Source organism: Lampetra fluviatilis, chromosome 55 (genome assembly GCF_964198595.1).
Source record: "Lampetra fluviatilis chromosome 55, kcLamFluv1.1, whole genome shotgun sequence".
NCBI classification, from domain to species: Eukaryota; Metazoa; Chordata; class Hyperoartia; order Petromyzontiformes; family Petromyzontidae; genus Lampetra; species Lampetra fluviatilis.
Window position 1 is genome coordinate 2085872 of NC_136329.1, and position 19103 is coordinate 2104974.

Below are 19103 nucleotides of genomic sequence, written 5' to 3' on the forward strand. Positions count from 1 at the left end.
TGGTGAGTGATAGTGAGTGGTGAGTGATAGTGAGTGGTGAGTGGTGATGGTGAGTGGTGATGGTGAGTGGTGAGGGTGAGTGAGGGAGAGTGGTGAGGGTGTACATATTTTTGCCTATGATGACAGCAGTACATGCTGACGTTTTGTATGTTAAATGTAAAAGCTAAATGTGTGAATGTGTCTGTTGGAAATGTTAAGCAAACTTGGCGACATGCAGTTTTTAAAACGGGAATAGGGTGAGTGGTGGTGATGAGGGTGAGTGGTTAGGGTGAGTGTGAGTGTTGAGGGGTCTGTGGTGAGTGTGAGTGGTGGGGGGTCTGTGGTGATTGTGAGTGGTGAGTGATGAGTGTTGAGGTGGTGAGTGGTGAGTGGTGAGTGGTGAGTGTGAGTGGTGAGGGTGAGGGTGAGTGGTGAGTGGTGAGCAGTGAGAGTGAGTGGTGAGGGTGAGTGGTGAGTGGTGAAAGTGAGTGTTGAGGGAGAGGGGTGAGTGGTGAGGGTGAGAGAGTGTTGAGGGAGAGTGGTGAGGGAGAGTGGTGAGGGTGAGGGTGAGTGGTGAGTGGTGAGCGGTGAGAGTGAGTGGTGAGGGGGAGTGGTGAGTGGTGAGAGTGAGTGGTGAGGGTGAGTGGTGAGGTTCAGTGGTGAGGGTGAGTGAGGGTGAGTGAGTGTTGAGGGTGAATGGTGGTGGTGAGTGGTGAGGGTGAGTGGTGAGGGTGAGTGGTGAGGGTGAGTGGTGAGTGGTGAGAGTGAGTGGTGAGGGAGAGGGGTGAGTGGTGAGGGAGAGGGGTGAGCGTGAGTGGTGAGTAATGAGTGGTGAGGTGGTGAGTGATGAGGTGGTGAGTGTGAGTGGTGAGTGGTGAGGATGATTGGTGAGGGAGAGTGGTGAGCGTGAGTGGTGAGGGAGAGGGGTGAGTCGTGAGGGTGAGTGGTAATGGAGAGGGGTGAGTGGTGAGTGGTGAGGGTGATTGGTGAGTGGTGAGAGTGAGTGGTGAGGGTGAGTGGTGAGGGTCAGTGGTGAGTGGTGAGAGGTGAGTGGTGAGGGTGAGTGGTGAGGGTGAGTGTTGAGGGTGAGTGAGTGGTGAGAGTGAGTGGTGGTGGTGAGTGGTGAGGGTGAGTGTTGGTGGTGAGGGTGAGTGTTGAAGGTGAGTGGTCGTGGCGAGGGTGAGTGTTGAGTGTGAGTGGTGAGGGTGAGTGGTGGTGGTGAGGGTTAGAATTATTGGTGAGGGTGAGTGTTGAGGGAGAGGGGTGAGTGGTGAGGGTGAGTGGTGAGGATGAGTGAGTGGTGAGAGTGAGTGGTGGTGGTGAGGGTGAGTGTTGAAGGTGAGTGGTGGTGGCGAGGGTGAGTGTTGAGTGTGAGTGGTGAGGGTGAGGGTGAGGTGTGATCGGTGAGAGTGAGTGGTGAGGGTGATTGGTGAGTGGTGAGAGTGAGTGGTGAGGGTGAGTGGTGAGGGTCAGTGGTGAGTGGTGAGAGGTGAGTGGTGAGGGTGAGTGGTGAGGGTGAGTGTTGAGGGTGAGTGAGTGGTGAAGGTGAGTGGTGGTGGTGAGTGGTGAGGGTGAGTGTTGGTGGTGAGGGTGAGTGTTGAAGGTGAGTGGTGGTGGCGAGGGTGAGTGTTGAGTGTGAGTGGTGAGGGTGAGTGGTGGTGGTGAGGGTTAGGATTATTGGTGAGGGTGAGTGTTGAGGGAGAGGGGTGAGTGGTGAGGGTGAGTGGTGAGGGTGAGTGGTGAGGGTGAGTGGTGAGTGATAGTGAGTGGTGAGTGATAGTGAGTGGTGAGTGGTGATGGTGAGTGGTGATGGTGAGTGGTGAGGGTGAGTGAGGGAGAGTGGTGAGGGTGTACATATTTTTGCCTATGATGACAGCAGTACATGCTGACGTTTTGTATGTTAAATGTAAAAGCTAAATGTGTGAATGTGTCTGTTGGAAATGTTAAGCAAACTTGGCGACATGCAGTTTTTAAAACGGGAATAGGGTGAGTGGTGGTGATGAGGGTGAGTGGTTAGGGTGAGTGTGAGTGTTGAGGGGTCTGTGGTGAGTGTGAGTGGTGGGGGGTCTGTGGTGATTGTGAGTGGTGAGTGATGAGTGTTGAGGTGGTGAGTGGTGAGTGGTGAGTGTGAGTGGTGAGGGTGAGGGTGAGTGGTGAGTGGTGAGCAGTGAGAGTGAGTGGTGAGGGTGAGTGGTGAGTGGTGAAAGTGATTGTTGAGGGAGAGGGGTGAGTGGTGAGGGTGAGAGAGTGTTGAGGGAGAGTGGTGAGGGAGAGTGGTGAGGGTGAGGGTGAGTGGTGAGTGGTGAGCGGTGAGAGTGAGTGGTGAGGGGGAGTGGTGAGTGGTGAGAGTGAGTGGTGAGGGTGAGTGGTGAGGTTCAGTGGTGAGGGTGAGTGAGGGTGAGTGAGTGTTGAGGGTGAATGGTGGTGGTGAGTGGTGAGGGTGAGTGGTGAGGGTGAGTGGTGAGGGTGAGTGGTGAGTGGTGAGAGTGAGTGGTGAGGGAGAGGGGTGAGTGGTGAGGGAGAGGGGTGAGCGTGAGTGGTGAGTAATGAGTGGTGAGGTGGTGAGTGATGAGGTGTTGAGTGTGAGTGGTGAGGATTATTGGTGAGGGAGAGTGGTGAGCGTGAGTGGTGAGGGAGAGGGGTGAGTCGTGAGGGTGAGTGGTAATGGAGAGGGGTGAGTGGTGAGTGGTGAGGGTGATTGGTGAGTGGTGAGGGTGAGTGTGAGTGATGAGTGGTGAGCGTGAGTGTGAGTGGTGAGGGTGAGTGTGAGTGGTGAGTGGTAAGTGTGAGTCGTGAGGGTGAGTGGTGAGCGTGAGTGGTGAGAGTGAGTGGTGAGAGTGAGTGGTGAGGGTGAGTGGTGAGGGTGAGAGTGAGGGGTGAGTGGTGAGGGTGAGTGGTGGGGGTGAGTGGTGAGCGTGAGTGGTGAGAGTGAGTGGTGAGAGTGAGTGGTGAGGGTGAGTGGTGAGGGTGAGAGTGAGTGGTGGTGGTGAGTGGTAATTGTGAGTCGTGAGGGTGAGTGGTGAGCGTGAGTGGTGAGAGTGAGTGGTGAGGGTGAATGGTGAGGGTGAGAGTGAGTGGTGGTGGTGAGGGTGAGTGGTGAGAGTGAGTGGTGAGGGTGAATGGTGAGTGGTGAGAGTGAGTGGTGAGGGTGAGTAGTGAGGGTCCAGTGGTGAATGGTGAGAGATGAGTGGTGAGGGTGAGAGGTGAGGGTGAGTGTTGAGGATGAGTGAGTGGTGAGAGTGAGTGGTGGTGGTGAGGGTGAGTGTTGAAGGTGAGTGGTGGTGGCGAGGGTGAGTGTTGAGTGTGAGTGGTGAGGGTGAGGTGTGATCGGTGAGAGTGAGTGGTGAGGGTGATTGGTGAGTGGTGAGAGTGAGTGTTGAGGGAGAGGGGTGAGTGGTGAGGGTGAGTGGTGAGGGTGAGTGTGAGTGGTGAGTGATAGTGAGTGGTGAGTGATAGTGAGTGGTGAGTGGTGATGGTGAGTGGTGATGGTGAGTGGTGAGGGTGAGTGAGGGAGAGTGGTGAGGGAGAGTGGTGAGGGTGTACATATTTTTGCCTATGATGACAGCAGTACATGCTGACGTTTTGTATGTTAAATGTAAAAGCAAATTGTGTGAATGTGTATGTTGAAAATGTTAAGCAAACTTGGCGACATGCAGTTTTTAAAACGGGAATAGGGTGAGTGGTGGTGATGAGGGTGAGTGGTTAGGGTGAGTGTGAGTGTTGAGGGGTCTGTGGTGAGTGTGAGTGGTGAGGGGTCTGTGGTGAGTGTGAGTGGTGAGTGATGAGTGGTGAGGTGGTGAGTGGTGAGTGGTGAGTGTGAGTGGTGAGGGTGAGGGTGAGTGGTGAGTGGTGAGCGGTGAGAGTGAGTGGTGAGGGTGAGTGGTGAGTGGTGAAAGTGAGTGTTGAGGGAGAGGGGTGAGTGGTGAGGGTGAGAGAGTGTTGAGGGAGAGTGGTGAGGGAGAGTGGTGAGGGTGAGTGGTGAGTGGTGAGCAGTGAGAGTGAGTGGTGAGGGGGAGTGGTGAGTGGTGAGAGTGAGTGGTGAGGGTGAGTGGTGAGGTTCAGTGGTGAGTGGTGAGGGTGAGTGAGGGTGAGTGAGTGTTGAGGGTGAGTGGTGGTGGTGAGTGGTGAGGGTGAGTGGTGAAGGTGAGTGGTGAGGGTGAGCGTGAGTGGTGAGAGTGAGTGGTGAGTGGTGAGGGTGAGTGGTGAGGGTGAGTGGTGAGTAGTGAGGATGATTGGTGAGGGAGAGTGGTGAGCGTGAGTGGTGAGGGAGAGGGGTGAGTCGTGAGGGTGAGTGGTAATGGAGAGGGGTGAGTGGTGAGTGGTGAGGGTGATTGGTGAGTGGTGAGGGTGAGTGTGAGTGATGAGTGGTGAGCATGAGTGTGAGTGGTGAGGGTGTATATATTTTTGCTTATGATGACAGCAGTACATGGTGACGTTTTGTATGTTAAATGTAAAAGCTAAATGTGTGAATGTGTCTGTTGGAAATGTTAAGCAAACTTGGCGACATGCAGTTTTTAAAACGAGAATAGGGTGAGTGGTGGTGGTGAGGGTGAGTGTTAAGGGTGAGTGGTGAGTGATTAGGGTGAGTGTGAGTGGTGAGGGGTCTGTGGTAAGTGTGAGTGGTGAGTGTGAGAGGTGAGGGGTCTGTGGTTAGTGTGAGTGGTGAGTAATGAGTGGTGAGGTGGTGAGTGATGAGGTGGTGAGTGTGAGTGGTGAGAGTGAGGGTGAGTTGTGAGTGGTGAGAGTGAGTGGTGAGGGTGAATGGTGAGTGGTGAGAGTGAGTGGTGAGGGTGAGTAGTGAGGGTCCAGTGGTGAATGGTGAGAGATGAGTGGTGAGGGTGAGAGGTGAGGGTGAGTGTTGAGGATGAGTGAGTGGTGAGAGTGAGTGGTGGTGGTGAGGGTTGAAGGTGAGTGGTGGTGGCGAGGGTGAGTGTTGAGTGTGAGTGGTGAGGGTGAGGTGTGATCGGTGAGAGTGAGTGGTGAGGGTGATTGGTGAGTGGTGAGAGTGAGTGGTGAGGGTGAGTGGTGAGGGTCAGTGGTGAGTGGTGAGAGGTGAGTGGTGAGGGTGAGTGGTGAGGGTGAGTGTTGAGGGTGAGTGAGTGGTGAAGGTGAGTGGTGGTGGTGAGTGGTGAGGGTGAGTGTTGGTGGTGAGGGTGAGTGTTGAAGGTGAGTGGTGGTGGCGAGGGTGAGTGTTGAGTGTGAGTGGTGAGGGTGAGTGGTGGTGGTGAGGGTTAGGATTATTGGTGAGGGTGAGTGTTGAGGGAGAGGGGTGAGTGGTGAGGGTGAGTGGTGAGGGTGAGTGTGAGTGGTGAGTGATAGTGAGTGGTGAGTGATAGTGAGTGGTGAGTGGTGATGGTGAGTGGTGAGTGTGAGTGAGGGAGAGTGGTGAGGGTGTACATATTTTTGCCTATGATGACAGCAGTACATGCTGACGTTTTGTATGCTAAATGTAAAAGCTAAATGTGTGAATGTGTCTGTTGGAAATGTTAAGCAAACTTGGCGACATGCAGTTTTTAAAACGGGAATAGGGTGAGTGGTGGTGATGAGGGTGAGTGGTTAGGGTGAGTGTGAGTGTTGAGGGGTCTGTGGTGAGTGTGAGTGGTGAGGGGTCTGTGGTGATTGTGAGTGGTGAGTGATGAGTGTTGAGGTGGTGAGTGGTGAGTGTGAGTGGTGAGGGTGAGGGTGAGTGGTGAGCGGTGAGAGTGAGTGGTGAGGGTGAGTGGTGAGTGGTGAAAGTGAGTGTTGAGGGAGAGGGGTGAGTGGTGAGGGTGAGAGAGTGTTGAGGGAGAGTGGTGGTGGTGAGTGGTGAGGGTGAGTGGTGAAGGTGAGTGGTGAGGGTGAGTGGTGAGTGGTGAGAGTGAGTGGTGAGGGAGAGGGGTGAGTGGTGAGGGAGAGGGGTGAGCGTGAGTGGTGAGAGTGAGTGGTGAGTGGTGAGGGTGAGTGGTGAGGGTGAGTGGTGAGTAGTGAGGATGATTGGTGAGGGAGAGTGGTGAGCGTGAGTGGTGAGGGAGAGGGGTGAGTCGTGAGGGTGAGTGGTAATGGAGAGGGGTGAGTGGTGAGTGGTGAGGGTGATTGGTGAGTGGTGAGGGTGAGTGTGAGTGATGAGTGGTGAGCATGAGTGTGAGTGGTGAGGGTGTATATATTTTTGCTTATGATGACAGCAGTACATGGTGACGTTTTGTATGTGTAGTGGTGATACGCGCTGGGTGTATATGTCGTGTGCCAGCGCGTATGTACGGGTGTGTGTGTGGTGACGCGCGCTGACGGGGAGGAGCAGGCGTCAGTGCGCGGGTGGGGGTAGTGCTGCTGATTGGCTGTGTGCCGGTGACGCGCCCAGAGGGAGTGATCGGGTAGCAGCGCGGTGTGATTGGTCGGGGAGTGGAAACACGCGCTGAGCGGAACCAGATCGTAGGGATAGCGCGTGGGGATTGGGTAACTGAGGAGCGGTGCCGACGTTGAGGTCCGCATCCGCTCCGTCTCCCGGGAAGAAGGGGTATATAAGGTGATGCACAGAGGAGCAGGGGGCAGAAGTGGAACCATCTAAGAATGAAGACGAAGGTGCAGAGATAGAGCCCGGAGAGGAGAGTAATGGAGAGTAGAGGAGAGTACGGTATAGTGTGTAGCCAGCGAGAGAGAACGGTCTACACGAGCTGAGTAATGTATAGTGTGTAGCCAGCGAGAGAGAACGGTCTACACGAGCTGAGTAATGTATAGTGTGTAGCCAGCGAGAGAGAACGGTCTACACGAGCTGAGTAATGTATAGTGTGTAGCCAGAGAGAGAAAACGGTCTACACGAGCTGAGTAATGTATAGTGTGTAGCCAGAGAGAGAGAACGGTCTACACGAGCCGAGTATGCATACGGTGTAGCCAGAGAGAGAGGAAGGTCTACACGAGCCGAGTATGCATACGGTGTAGCCAGAGAGAGAGATGCAAAGTCTACACGAGGCGAGTGGAGAGTGTAGCAGAGGCGCAGAGTCTACACGAGGCGAGAGAGGAGTGTAGCCGAGGCGCGGAGTCTACACGAGGCACAGAGAGCCAGCAGCACAGAATCCAGAGTCAAGAGAAGCGCATTGTGAAGAAGAGAGGCCACGCGTTGTATTGTTACAAGTCAAGATTTAATAAAAGAAGTGTGTTCCCGTCAAGGAGTTTCCTGCCGTCATTTCCAATACTTCATCTGGCGTCAGAAGTGAAACAGGCTTCCAAGTATGGAGACGAGGAAGACCCGTAGGACCCACGGGATTGACCGCGAGGAAGACCTGGACGACTCGGGGCCGCTGGTGGCGGGCGGTGAGGAAGAGGACTTGCCCACGCTGCAGGGTCCGTCGACGGCGCCGGCCGAGCGACCGGGGACCGACGCCGGGCTTCGTGAGGCGCACTCCCGACTGGCGGAGCTGCTGCTCGCCGCCGCGTCCATCTTGGCGGAGATCAGCTCGTCGGGAGGAGCGGGGACGGTGGGGGACATTTTACAAGGTCGCCCCGCAGATTCCCGCCAAAACGAATGGGGGATTCCCGCCATTGCGCCTGGGCCTACTTTTGGCGGGAACGGCGAGCGCCACGTGGTGGTGGGTTCCCAAGCGCGCGCATCGACGTCATCAGCGCGCGAGGGGGTCCGCCATCTTACGTCTGCTGCTGGAGCCGCCATCTTAGACACCGACGGACAGGCGGAGAGGAACCACGAGGCGGATGACTTCATTTTTCAGCAGCGCCTGCCCACGTTGTCAGCCTTCAAGGCGGAAGGCGGAGACTGGGGCCAATTTCAGCGAAGGTTTTTGGCGCATCAAGAGATGTCAGCGTGGTCCGATGCTACGGCGCTGCGGGCATTGCCCGCCATGCTGGACGACGATGCGCTCGCGGCCTTCAGGGCTGCACGGAAGTCGGACCGCTCCACGCTGAAGGATGCGCTGGGTTTGTTGGCCAGGGTCTACGGGCCTCCCTCTACGTGCCGCCATCAGTTCTACGCAAGACGGAAAGCGGCCACGGAGACCGCGCTGGCCTATCGCACGGCGTTGCTGGCTCTTGCTGATGCTGCGTTCCCTCGGATGGACGAGGAGGGCCAAGACGCGATGGTTTTGGAGCAGCTGCTCAAGTTGGCGCAGGACCTGGGGGTCCCTATCAACACAGCTGACGAGATTGATATTTCTTCTTTGAGAGTCGCCACGAGTATTCAAGCGCACGAGGCCCTACAACGGAAGCAAGGCGTTGGTTGCAACGCTGCTGTCGTCGCAGCCCCGGGTTTGGTGGTCGCCGAACCCCAAGTCGTCAGCCCACGAGAGGAGGCGTTCGCCACGGGACGACCAGGGGACTGGAGGCCGGGGGCCCGGTCGCCTCTGCGATCGGGCCGAAAGTCGGAGCAACCAAGATCTACTCCGACCCTCGTCATGTGCTATAACTGCGGCCTCCGGGGCCACGTGGCGTCCGGGTGCCGCGCTCCGCGGCAGCGCGCCATGGGAGCTCGGCTGGACGACGACCGAGAGCCCAAGTCATCTCTACAATCCCCGGCAAGTCGCGGCACCTCACACGCTCGGCCTGTTTATTCGGCACACATGGGACGCCGCGTTGCGGCGGAGGAGGGCCGGTTAAGGTTCGGGGATTCGGTTCGGCGAGGGGGGTTCGGCCGGGACCAGGGAGACATTGAATGGGCGGAATTGGGGCATAGAATTGTGGCTGCTTCGGCGGGTTCGTCCGTTGTTACGGGATCTATTGATGGGGTTGAGATTAGGGTGTTAGTGGACACGGGGGCATCGGCAACTATTATATCGGACCTCATTTATAATATTCTTCCGGTCCAATGTCGTCCGCTGCTTCCAGTGGATGTGCCATTTTACGCCGCTAATGGGGGATCGTTGGGCATTATCGGTCAGGTTAGGGCGTCCATTTGCATTGGAGATATCAAATTGTCGGGACCCGTTTTCGTTTCGTCTTCTTTGGCAGTTCCGTGTCTTTTGGGCACTGACTTTTTGGCTAAAATGCCCATTAAAATTCTTATCGATCAACGATGCATTGAACTGCCATCGGGTCGCCGGATTTCATTTTTGACGGGCCCTACTGACATTCGGACGGCGTGCGCTACGATACAAGCGGTGGCGACGCAGACAGTGCAAGTGCCCCCGGGTTCACAGATGTTGATTCCCCTCCGGTTGCGGAAACCATGGGTGAGGGAGGCTTCGGGACAGAGTATGCTTTTGGGTCCTTCTAACAAGGCTGTCGGGGGTCTTGATTTATCGGTGGCTCACTCTTTGGTGCGGGCTGACAGGGATCCGTTTGTGATGGTTTTGAACGCGGGGTCGCGACCAGCTGTCATTCCGCAGGGCACCGTGCTGGCTCACGCGGCGCAGGTCCCTGGGGATGATGGGTTGGTTGCGCAGGTGGGCTCGAGCCCCGCGCGGAACGTTGAGCCAAGGGAAGACCTTGAGTGGGTCCATTCGTTATGTGCCGCCTCGGACGATTTGTCGGCGGCGCAGTTGGGTGCGCTGCGCGAGTTGCTCATTGAATTCTCTGATGTATTCAGTAAACATAAGTATGACATTGGGTGCACGGATTTGTTGCACCATCACATTGAAACGGGCGATGCGGCGCCGGTCAGGCTAAATCCCTTCCGACTGAGTCCCGTGGAGAAGGAACTTGTTCAGTCGGCTGTTAACGATATGCTAGAAGCCGATATTATTTCGCCCTCCTCTAGCCCGTGGGGAGCGCCTATTGTGTTGGTTAAGAAGCAGGACGGGTCCCTGCGATTCTGCGTTGATTTCCGTCGCCTGAATAAGATCTCTGTGGCTGACGCGTATCCGCTCCCCAGGATGGATGAGTCCCTCGATGCTTTGTCTGGTGCGCGATATTTTTCGACTCTTGATTTGTTATCGGGGTTTTGGCAGTTGCCGCTCGACGAAGAGTCAAAACCTAAGACAGCATTTCGGACTCCAGGGGGGCTGTTCCAGTTTAACCGGTTACCCATGGGACTTCACTCCTCTCCAGCGACGTTTCAGCGACTTATGGAGCTGGTTTTGTCGGGCTTGCAGTGGGATACATGCTTGATTTATATGGACGATGTCATTGTTTTCAGTAAAACGTTTGAAGAACACCTCCGGCGATTGAGAGGGGTGTTCTTGCGAATGCGATCGGCTAAGTTGAAATTTAAACCGGCCAAATGTCACCTCCTTCGTAGGTCCGTTAGATACTTGGGTCACATTGTCGATTCTTCGGGGATCTCCACCGATCCCGCGAAGACGGATTGTGTCGGTTCGTGGCCGACACCCACGTCCGTTTCCGACGTGCGTAGTTTCATCGGGTTTGCTTCTTATTATCGGCGGTTCGTTGAGCACTTCGCCACTATTGCAAAACCCTTGCACGCTCTAACGGCGAAGGGAGTGAAGTTCAAATGGGGACCGGAGGAGGAGGCCGCGTTTCGCTCCCTCCGGGACGCCTTGGTGGGTGCCCCACCCTTGTGTTATCCCGATTTTGCCAGTCCCTTTTTGCTGGACACGGATGCTAGCAACACGGGCATTGGGGGGGTGCTATCCCAAGTCGTTGGGGGTGTCGAAAGAGTTGTCGCCTACGGTAGTAGGGTGTTGTCTCCGGCGGAGCAGCGCTACTGTGTCACCCGTCGCGAGCTGCTTGCCATTGTTTTTTTGTGCAGCAGTTTAGGCCATATCTTTATGGTCGTCACTTTACAGTCCGAACGGACCACGCGGCGCTACAGTATTCATTGAGGGTCGCCCAGCCCTCGGGCCAGTTGTCGCGTTGGTTGGAAGTCCTCCAGGACTATCAGTTTACGACTACGTACCGTAAGGGGTTGCGACACACGAATGCCGATTGCTTGTCGCGGTTGTTGCCTTGTGATGAATGCGCGTGTTTGTCGGGATCGGCGCGCTGTAAACCGACGCTTGCGGGGGAGATGGGGGCACTGGCTGCGACAGCGGGTGCACCGATCAGGGATGATTCCACTGCCTCTCAGGGTCGGGACTCGCTGCTCTCGCTGTCGCTCAGCGAATGGGGCCGCCTCCAGATGGCGGACAGCTCGCTGCTAGCATTGCGCCGCAAGGTTGGGGGTCCCGAGGGGGACCAGGAGCGTACCGGCTCCTATGTACTTGAGCAGGGAGTGTTATTGAAATGGGACAGTTTGTCCCGGCGGAACGCACTCGTGGTGCCTTCCGCTGTGAGGGGGAGGGTTGTCTTGGCGGCACACGAACGCCTCTTGCACTTGGGAGTTAACAAGACGCTTGCCCTGCTTCAGCGTGACTATTACTGGCCGGGAATGGGAAGTGATGTGGTGCATATTCTGAAGGGGTGCGTTGAGTGCGCCAGGCGTAAACCACCGGCCGTGGCAGCTAATCCACCGCTGCAATCTATTCAGGTCTCGCGTACCAACGAGCTCGTTGCACTCGATATTTTGGGGCCCTTCCCAGTCACGCCGAGAGGGAATAAATATTTGTTAGTGGGGGTCGAATACTTTACCCGATGGCCTATGGCGTGGCCTCTCGCTAACCAGTCGGCAGCGGCTGTGACGGATGCCTTCGTCCAGGGCTATGTCCTGGACAAGGGGGCTCCCGAACGCCTGCTGACCGACCAAGGTAAAAAATTTTCGAGTAAATTGTTGCAAGAGGTGTGCGATCTGTTGGGTACCAAGAAGGTGCGTACCTCCCCGTACCACCCGCAGACTGACGGGATGGTGGAGAGACTCCACAAAACCTTGACTTCCATGCTGTGCCAGCAGGTGTGCGAGGCACATGTAGATTGGGACCTGTAGGTCCCGGGAGTCCTTGCCGCGTATAGAATGGCCCCCCATGCAGCTACGGGGTTTTCCCCATTCTATTTGATGTACGGTCGGGAAGCTGACCCGCCAATAGAAACGCAACTTGGCCTGTCCACTCCACGAACTAATTCTAATTTGGCAGAACATATTAAGTTTAATATTCACAAGCTGACAGAGGCGAGGGAGGCCGCACGGCTTAATTCGCGGGCTCGCCAAATTGCTAATGAACGGTTGCGGGCACGGAAGGTGTCCATGCACGAATGGAAACCAGGTGACAGGGCCTGGCTGCATTGCCCTCAGGCACCCTTGGCTACGTCGCCTAAATTGTTGAGACCGTGGAGGGGACCCGTGGAGGTCGTGCGCGTTGCACGGCCCCAGTGCGTTCAGATAAGATGGGGAAAGCGCCGTTGGTACGTTCACCCCTCCCGACTGAAACCGTTCTCGCCTCCATATGGCCTCCCCGTGTGTCGTGATGGCCGGGCGTGTGACGTGACCGGCGACCCAGAGGGGGAAATGTCTCTGCCTGATCCACACGTATTTTCGCCTGATCTGCTCCCAGGTGTCTCGGAACTGACAGCTGCCGATCACCGGCGGCCGGATCTCCGCGGCGGGGCCGGCCCTTTCAGGCCCGTTCCGCGCCGTCTGGAGCAGCCGGAACCGCCGGACGGTCGTCAGTGTCCCGCCCCATACGATGGACCAGCCAGACGGACTCGCGCCAGGTCGTGCTACTTTGCATGACCTGCCTCGTGAGGAGTCGGGGCAGTTGGAGCGCCTCGTCACTGCGTGTAGTCGCAGGGACGTGGGGCGCGTTCGTTTCGAATTTGCTCGTATCGTGTTATTGTTGACTTTTCGTGTTCATTGTCAATCTGTACATAGTTATTCTTGTTGTTGTTGTTGTTGTGTTATGTTACGGGGCACACTCGGGGGGTTACGGGGTTTTTTTTTGTTGGTTGTCGTTTTATCGTCGCGGTTGGTTGTTGTTAGCAGCCGGGACGGCTGCGAGCTATGTGGGAGGGGGTGATGTAGTGGTGATACGCGCTGGGTGTATATGTCGTGTGCCAGCGCGTATGTACGGGTGTGTGTGTGGTGACGCGCGCTGACGGGGAGGAGCAGGCGTCAGTGCGCGGGTGGGGGTAGTGCTGCTGATTGGCTGTGTGCCGGTGACGCGCCCAGAGGGAGTGATCGGGTAGCAGCGCGGTGTGATTGGTCGGGGAGTGGAAACACGCGCTGAGCGGAACCGGATCGTAGGGATAGCGCGTGGGGATTGGGTAACTGAGGAGCGGTGCCGACGTTGAGGTCCGCATCCGCTCCGTCTCCCGGGAAGAAGGGGTATATAAGGTGATGCACAGAGGAGCAGGGGGCAGAAGTGGAACCATCTAAGAATGAAGACGAAGGTGCAGAGATAGAGCCCGGAGAGGAGAGTAATGGAGAGTAGAGGAGAGTACGGTATAGTGTGTAGCCAGCGAGAGAGAACGGTCTACACGAGCTGAGTAATGTATAGTGTGTAGCCAGCGAGAGAGAACGGTCTACACGAGCTGAGTAATGTATAGTGTGTAGCCAGCGAGAGAGAACGGTCTACACGAGCTGAGTAATGTATAGTGTGTAGCCAGAGAGAGAGAACGGTCTACACGAGCTGAGTAATGTATAGTGTGTAGCCAGAGAGAGAGAACGGTCTACACGAGCCGAGTATGCATACGGTGTAGCCAGAGAGAGAGGAAGGTCTACACGAGCCGAGTATGCATACGGTGTAGCCAGAGAGAGAGATGCAAAGTCTACACGAGGCGAGTGGAGAGTGTAGCAGAGGCGCAGAGTCTACACGAGGCGAGAGAGGAGTGTAGCCGAGGCGCGGAGTCTACACGAGGCACAGAGAGCCAGCAGCACAGAATCCAGAGTCAAGAGAAGCGCATTGTGAAGAAGAGAGGCCACGCGTTGTATTGTTACAAGTCAAGATTTAATAAAAGAAGTGTGTTCCCGTCAAGGAGTTTCCTGCCGTCATTTCCAATACTTCATATGTTAAATGTAAAAGCTAAATGTGTGAATGTGTCTGTTGGAAATGTTAAGCAAACTTGGCGACATGCAGTTTTTAAAACGAGAATAGGGTGAGTGGTGGTGGTGAGGGTGAGTGTTAAGGGTGAGTGGTGAGTGATTAGGGTGAGTGTGAGTGGTGAGGGGTCTGTGGTAAGTGTGAGTGGTGAGTGTGAGAGGTGAGGGGTCTGTGGTTAGTGTGAGTGGTGAGTAATGAGTGGTGAGGTGGTGAGTGATGAGGTGGTGAGTGTGAGTGGTGAGAGTGAGGGTGAGTTGTGAGTGGTGAGAGTGAGTGGTGAGGGTGAATGGTGAGTGGTGAGAGTGAGTGGTGAGGGTGAGTAGTGAGGGTCCAGTGGTGAATGGTGAGAGATGAGTGGTGAGGGTGAGAGGTGAGGGTGAGTGTTGAGGATGAGTGAGTGGTGAGAGTGAGTGGTGGTGGTGAGGGTTGAAGGTGAGTGGTGGTGGCGAGGGTGAGTGTTGAGTGTGAGTGGTGAGGGTGAGGTGTGATCGGTGAGAGTGAGTGGTGAGGGTGATTGGTGAGTGGTGAGAGTGAGTGGTGAGGGTGAGTGGTGAGGGTCAGTGGTGAGTGGTGAGAGGTGAGTGGTGAGGGTGAGTGGTGAGGGTGAGTGTTGAGGGTGAGTGAGTGGTGAAGGTGAGTGGTGGTGGTGAGTGGTGAGGGTGAGTGTTGGTGGTGAGGGTGAGTGTTGAAGGTGAGTGGTGGTGGCGAGGGTGAGTGTTGAGTGTGAGTGGTGAGGGTGAGTGGTGGTGGTGAGGGTTAGGATTATTGGTGAGGGTGAGTGTTGAGGGAGAGGGGTGAGTGGTGAGGGTGAGTGGTGAGGGTGAGTGTGAGTGGTGAGTGATAGTGAGTGGTGAGTGATAGTGAGTGGTGATGGTGAGTGGTGAGTGTGAGTGAGGGAGAGAGGTGAGGGTGTACATATTTTTGCCTATGATGACAGCAGTACATGCTGACGTTTTGTATGTTAAATGTAAAAGCTAAATGTGTGAATGTGTCTGTTGGAAATGTTAAGCAAACTTGGCGACATGCAGTTTTTAAAACGGGAATAGGGTGAGTGGTGGTGATGAGGGTGAGTGGTTAGGGTGAGTGTGAGTGTTGAGGGGTCTGTGGTGAGTGTGAGTGGTGAGGGGTCTGTGGTGATTGTGAGTGGTGAGTGATGAGTGTTGAGGTGGTGAGTGGTGAGTGGTGAGTGGTGAGTGTGAGTGGTGAGGGTGAGGGTGAGTGGTGAGCGGTGAGAGTGAGTGGTGAGGGTGAGTGGTGAGTGGTGAAAGTGAGTGTTGAGGGAGAGGGGTGAGTGGTGAGGGTGAGAGAGTGTTGAGGGAGAGTGGTAAGGGAGAGTGGTGAGGGTGAGTGGTGAGTGGTGAGCGGTGAGAGTGAGTGGTGAGGGGGAGTGGTGAGTGGTGAGAGTGAGTGGTGAGGGTGAGTGGTGAGGTTCAGTGGTGAGTGGTGAGGGTGAGTAAGTGTTGAGGGTGAATGGTGGTGGTGAGTGGTGAGGGTGAGTGGTGAGGGTGAGTGGTGAGGGTGAGTGGTGAGTGGTGAGAGTGAGTGGTGAGGGAGAGGGGTGAGTGGTGAAGGAGAGGGGTGAGCGTGAGTGGTGAGTAATGAGTGGTGAGGTGGTGAGTGATGAGGTGGTGAGTGTGAGTGGTGAGTGGTGAGGATGATTGGTGAGGGAGAGTGGTGAGCGTGAGTGGTGAGGGAGAGGGGTGAGTCGTGAGGGTGAGTGGTAATGGAGAGTGGTGAGTGGTGAGTGGTGAGGGTGATTGGTGAGTGGTGAGGGTGAGTGTGAGTGATGAGTGGTGAGCGTGAGTGTGAGTGGTGAGGGTGAGTGTGAGTGGTGAGTGGTAAGTGTGAGTCGTGAGGGTGAGTGGTGAGCGTGAGTGGTGAGAGTGAGTGGTGAGAGTGAGTGGTGAGGGTGAGTGGTGAGGGTGAGAGTGAGTGGTGGTGGTGAGGGTGAGTGGTGAGGGTGAGTGGTGGGGGTGAGTGGTGAGCGTGAGTGGTGAGAGTGAGTGGTGAGAGTGAGTGGTGAGGGTGAGTGGTGAGGGTGAGAGTGAGTGGTGGTGGTGAGGGTGAGTGGTGAGCGTGAGTGGTGAGTGGTGAGTGGTAATTGTGAGTCGTGAGGGTGAGTGGTGAGCGTGAGTGGTGAGAGTGAGTGGTGAGGGTGAATGGTGAGGGTGAGAGTGAGTGGTGGTGGTGAAGGTGAGTGGTGAGTTTGAGTGGTGAGCGTGAGTGTTGAGTGGTGAGAGTGAGTTGTGAGGGTAAGTGGTGAGTGTTGAGTGTGAGTGGTGAGAGTGTGTGGTGAGCGTGAGTGGTGAGAGTGAGTGGTGAGGGTGAGTGTTGAGATGTGAGTGGTGAGGGTGAGTGTGAGTGTTGAGGGTGAGTATGATTGGTGAGGGTGAGTGGTGGTGGTGAGGATGAATGGTGAGGGTGAGTGGTGAGGGTGAGTGGTGGTGGTGAGGGTGAGTAGTGAGAGTGAGTGGTGAGTGGTGGTGGTGAGGGTGAGTGGTGAGGGTGAGTGGTGGTGGTGAGGGTGAGTGAGGGTGAGTGTTGAGGGTGAGTGGTGGTGGTGAGGGTGAGTGTGTGTGAGTGGTGAGGGTGAGTGGTGGTGGTGATGAGGGTGAGGATGATTGGTGAGGGTGAGTGGTGAGCGTGAGTGGTGAGGGAGAGGGGTGAGTGGTGAGGGTGAGTGGTGAGAGAGTGTGGTGAGGGAGAGTGGTGAGGGAGAGTGGTGGTGGTGAGGGTGAGGATGGTTGCTGAGGGTGAGTGGTGAGGGAGAGGGGTGAGTGGTGAGGGTGAGTGGTGAGGGTGAGTGGTGAGCGTGAGTGAGTGGTGAGGGTGAGTGGTGAGGGTGAGTGGTGAGGGTGAGTGGTGAGTAGTGAGGATGATTGGTGAAGGTGAGTGGTGAGCGTGAGTGGTGAGGGATGAGTGGTGAGGGTGAATGGTGAGAGAGAGGGGTGAGTGGTGAGTGGTGAGGGTGAGTGGTGCGCGTGAGTGGTGAGGGTGAGTGGGGAGTAGTGAGGGTGAGTGGTGAGGGAGAGGGGTGAGTGGTGAGTGGTGAGGGTGAGTGGTGAGGGTGAGTAGTGGTGGTTAGGGTGAGTAGTGAGTAGTGAGGGTGAGTGGTGAGGGTGAGTTAGTGGTGAGGGTGAGTGGTGAGGGTGATTGTGAGTGATGGTGAGTGGTGAGTGTGAGTGGTGAGTGGCGAGTTATAGTGAGTGATAGTGAGTGGTGAGGGAGAGTGAGGGAGAGTGGTGAGGGTGTATATATTTTTGCCTATGATGACAGCAGTACATGCTGATGTTTTGTATGTTAAATGAAAAAGCTAAATGTGTGAATGTGTCTGTTGGAAATTTTAAGCAAACTTGGCGACATGCAGTTTTTAAAATGGGAATAGGGTGAGTGGTGGTGGTGAGGGTGAGTGGTGAGTGGTTAGCGTGAGTGTGAGTGGTGAGGGGTCTGTGGTGAGTGTGAGTGGTGAGGGGTCTGTGGTGAGTGGTGAGGTGGTGAGTGGTGAGTGTGAGTGGTGAGGGTGAGGGTGAGTGGTGAGCAGTGAGAGTGAGTGGTGAGGGGGAGTGGTGAGTGGTGAGAGTGAGTGGTGAGTGTGAGTGGTGAGGTTCAGTGGTGAGTGGTGAGGGTGAGTGAGGGTGAGTGAGTGTTGAGGGTGAGTGGTGGTGGTGAGTGGTGAGAGTGAATGGTGAGTGGTGAGAGTGAGGGTGAGTTGTGAGTGGTGAGAGTGAGTGGTGAGGGTCCAGTGGTGAATGGTGAGAGATGAGTGGTGAGGGTGAGAGGTGAGGGTGAGTGTTGAGGATGAGTGAGTGGTGAGAGTGAGTGGTGGTGGTGAGTGTTGAAGGTGAGTGGTGGTGGCGAGGGTGAGTGTTGAGTGTGAGTGGTGAGGGTGAGGGTGAGGTGTGATCGGTGAGAGTGAGTGGTGAGGGTGATTGGTGAGTGGTGAGAGTGAGTGGTGAGGGTGAGTGGTGAGGGTCAGTGGTGAGTGGTGAGAGGTGAGTGGTGAGGGTGAGTGGTGAGGGTGAGTGTTGAGGGTGAGTGAGTGGTGAAGGTGAGTGGTGGTGGAGAGTGGTGAATGGTGAGAGATGAGTGGTGAGGGTGAGAGGTGAGGGTGAGTGTTGAGGATGAGTGAGTGGTGAGAGTGAGTGGTGGTGGTGAGTGTTGAAGGTGAGTGGTGGTGGCGAGGGTGAGTGTTGAGTGTGAGTGGTGAGGGTGAGGGTGAGGTGTGATCGGTGAGAGTGAGTGGTGAGGGTGATTGGTGAGTGGTGAGAGTGAGTGGTGAGGGTGAGTGGTGAGGGTCAGTGGTGAGTGGTGAGAGGTGAGTGGTGAGGGTGAGTGGTGAGGGTGAGTGTTGAGGGTGAGTGAGTGGTGAAGGTGAGTGGTGGTGGAGAGTGGTGAGGGTGAGTGTTGGTGGTGAGGGTGAGTGTTGAAGGTGAGTGGTGGTGGCGAGGGTGAGTGTTGAGTGTGAGTGGTGAGGGTGAGTGGTGGTGGTGAGGGTTAGGATTATTGGTGAGGGTGAGTGTTGAGGGAGAGGGGTGAGTGGTGAGGGTGAGTGGTGAGGGTGAGTGTGAGTGGTGAGTGATAGTGAGTGGTGAGTGATAGTGAGTGGTGAGTGGTGATGGTGAGTGGTGATGGTGAGTGGTGAGGGTGAGTGAGGGAGAGTGGTGAGGGAGAGTGGTGACGGTGTACATATTTTTGCCTATGATGACAGCAGTACATGCTGACGTTTTGTATGTTAAATGTAAAAGCTAAATGTGTGAATGTGTCTGTTGGAAATGTTAAGCAAACTTGGCGATATGCAGTTTTTAAAACGGGAATAGGGTGAGTGGTGGTGATGAGGGTGAGTGGTTAGGGTGAGTGTGAGTGTTGAGGGGTCTGTGGTGAGTGTGAGTGGTGAGGGGTCTGTGGTGAGTGTGAGTGGTGAGTGATGAGTGGTGAGGTGGTGAGTGGTGAGTGGTGAGTGTGAGTGGTGAGTGTGAGTGGTGAGGGTGAGGGTGAGTGGTGAGTGGTGATCAGTGAGAGTGAGTGGTGAGGGTGAGTGGTGAGTGGTGAAAGTGAGTGTTGAGGGAGAGGGGTGAGTGGTGAGGGTGAGAGAGTGTTGAGGGAGAGTGGTGAGGGAAAGTGGTGAGGGTGAGTAGTGTTGGGGGGAGGGAGGCGTGGCCTGGGCAGAGCCGGCCATGCCTGGGCAGAGCCGGCCACGCCGGAGCGGATATAACCGGGGTGTGGATGCAGAGTGGGGCTGTTGAACTCCGACGTGAAGACGACATAATCGGTCCTCAGGTCCCGGGTCGTTGTCCTGGACCAGGCAGCCCATTGGCTGCCTGGTCCACGCTGTGT